Source organism: Penaeus chinensis, chromosome 33 (genome assembly GCF_019202785.1).
Source record: "Penaeus chinensis breed Huanghai No. 1 chromosome 33, ASM1920278v2, whole genome shotgun sequence".
NCBI classification, from domain to species: domain Eukaryota; kingdom Metazoa; phylum Arthropoda; class Malacostraca; order Decapoda; family Penaeidae; genus Penaeus; species Penaeus chinensis.
This window is the reverse complement of record NC_061851.1, coordinates 462,401-464,900: the sequence shown is the minus strand read 5'-3', so window position 1 is coordinate 464,900 and position 2,500 is coordinate 462,401.

Genomic DNA, 2,500 nt, shown 5'->3' with positions numbered 1-2,500 from the left:
TACCAAAACTCATGAGTTACCCTTACGGAAGTAACTGTGAACTTTGGTATTCATAACTTATTCTAACCACAATAAAGTTTGAGTGTATAGAGAAGAAAAAAGAAAAGGAAAACATATGAATATGAGCTGCTCACATTACACGAAGAAGCAAACTGTGATCCAAACCATGAGTGAAAGACATGACATTTTCAGATACTTTGCTCCTTTCGTGTGTCGTAGTTTTCGTCCAGTCGATAGATGGCAGGAGGGTAGACTGCCTATTTATATGCTATTTTCCAACAAAAGACAAACACTTAAGAAATGTGATAATGTCAGGTGTTTTCAGTTACAGTAGAGAAGACACTGTTAGATTAAATAAATATACATATTTAAATGAACGATCAAGCTAGACATAACGTTGTGTCACCTCAAAAGATGGCGCTGGTGAGTTACGATGCTTGTTTCCATGAGGCAATACTTTTTGGGGCGACTTTCGCCTCGATATTTTTGCCGTTCGCGCTGCTCGCCGTCTATGGCGATTTGACTTGCCGAAGAGGCTTTTAGTAACAGTATCTTGATGCAGAGCAATTTCAGATACGTTCTTTGGATAAGCATATTTTTCACAAAGTCGGGTTTATGATTTTAAGATTCATTAATCATGTTCTTGAACAAAACTAGATAAGAATGTTTCTGGTTTCTATGTTGATCAGCTGAACTCTTGGTCGGGGGATATGTACAGTTCAGTGGTAGGCTATACTTTCCCCTGGTATGCGTGGTATTTCCTGATTTCCATCACTTTAATCTTAGCACCTGTGATATCCTTTTACACTTTTATTGATGACGTATTTTAAAGTCCCTCTCCATAAATACATATCCGGGCAGAAATAACTAGTATACCGAGGAGGGATCGATAGATAGATAGACAGGTGGAAGGGTGGGGGGATGGATCATGAGTGCATGTAAACGTATAAGCAACTGCGGATGTTGTCCTCCGTGAGTAGTTCTTAGTAGACTGTTATGAATAAGTATAAGTTGCTAGCTATTGTGAATTGTAACATGAAGAGGGCATTGTTACGAGGATAACAGGAACAGGCTTGTAATATTTCAGCTGCTTGCAACCGTGGCGTCTAATTTGGAAGAAAATTATGAAATAAAATACGATTGTTCAATCCTTTAAGTGATATATGAAATTCCTAGAGAAATTTGTATGGCCTGGATTTCAGTATGAAGGATAAAACCAACGATAGAAGCAGGGTCGCCAAAGAAAGACCTGCCTTCTGCCAGGTGAGATGAGGGGAAGGAGTGAGTTGAGAGTAACGCACGGAGGGTGAAAGGAGAGGGAAAGGAAGGGAGGTTGAAGAATTGAAGGGCGTAGCGTAGAGGGAGGGAAGAAACTTGAAGAAATGCGAAGAAAAGACGGGGCTCTGGGACTAAGTACAACCGTATAATGAAAAGTTATGATAAATGGCCTGACCATTGAAAGATATTCTGATAATATAGAGAAAAACATATTATGGCTGATGCATTTGACAAAATAGTTTTGTTAATCAGGCATGGACTTTTCTTGTAAGGCTGAATCAGTAGAGGTCATAATGCAGTATTTACCTACTTTGAATTATTCTGCCCGAGGCTCTTCGCCAAGGATATAGAGTTTCATGAAGGAAAGAAATAAAACTAAAGGAGTTACTCTAGCTGCCTTGAACAGAAAGATCGAACCAACGAAACATCTGCCTTGAGAACATTGGCTCAAATGCCGCGAGTTGTAGCAGAACCTGAGGTGTGCGATGCTTGGTAATTTTTCATATGGCTATTCAGTGTAAATGAAACACAATTTATGAACCTAGAATAACTTTTTCACCTTTGCGAAAGAAGCATGAAAAAACTAAACAACGATGGACTTTTCTTCGAGATTTCACATCAAACACAAACATCTACCATCTATACTTGTAGGCCTACATCCACACACAGGCATATGTACATGGATCTAGCAATATAAATCTATCAATCAATACACATGCATATATGCAGCGGGTAGCGCACAGGTTAGCAACAAGCCCAGGCTTCACCTCGATGTAACGGTTAATTCTGTCCGAAGCTGTACTTTTATCGAGATTTTCCTCATAATTTGAGCTGAAAATTTGTAATATGGTGCAGGTCTAATGCTACTAAATTTGAGTCACTAACAAGCCTCTGAGGGGTGATCATCAGTATTACGATATGGGGCAAATTCTAGCATGTTGAGAATGGATTGGGCATTTATCATTGCGCTAAGCACGTCTTCGAAAGCATGTGATTATGCATATAATAGTCCTACATTAGCCTCTCCCATGTTCAGTTTCACCAGAGCCAGGTTTCCTACATGGCTGTGTACATACAGCGCATATAAAGACAATTATCATATTTGGGGAATTTAAAATAAGTTACGTAAAAATTAAAATTCAAATCTCCCTATGTATCAGCCAGCCTATTCTGTGGCTGGTCTCCTGTTCCAAATTAATAAAGATGTATGTAGGAATTAGGG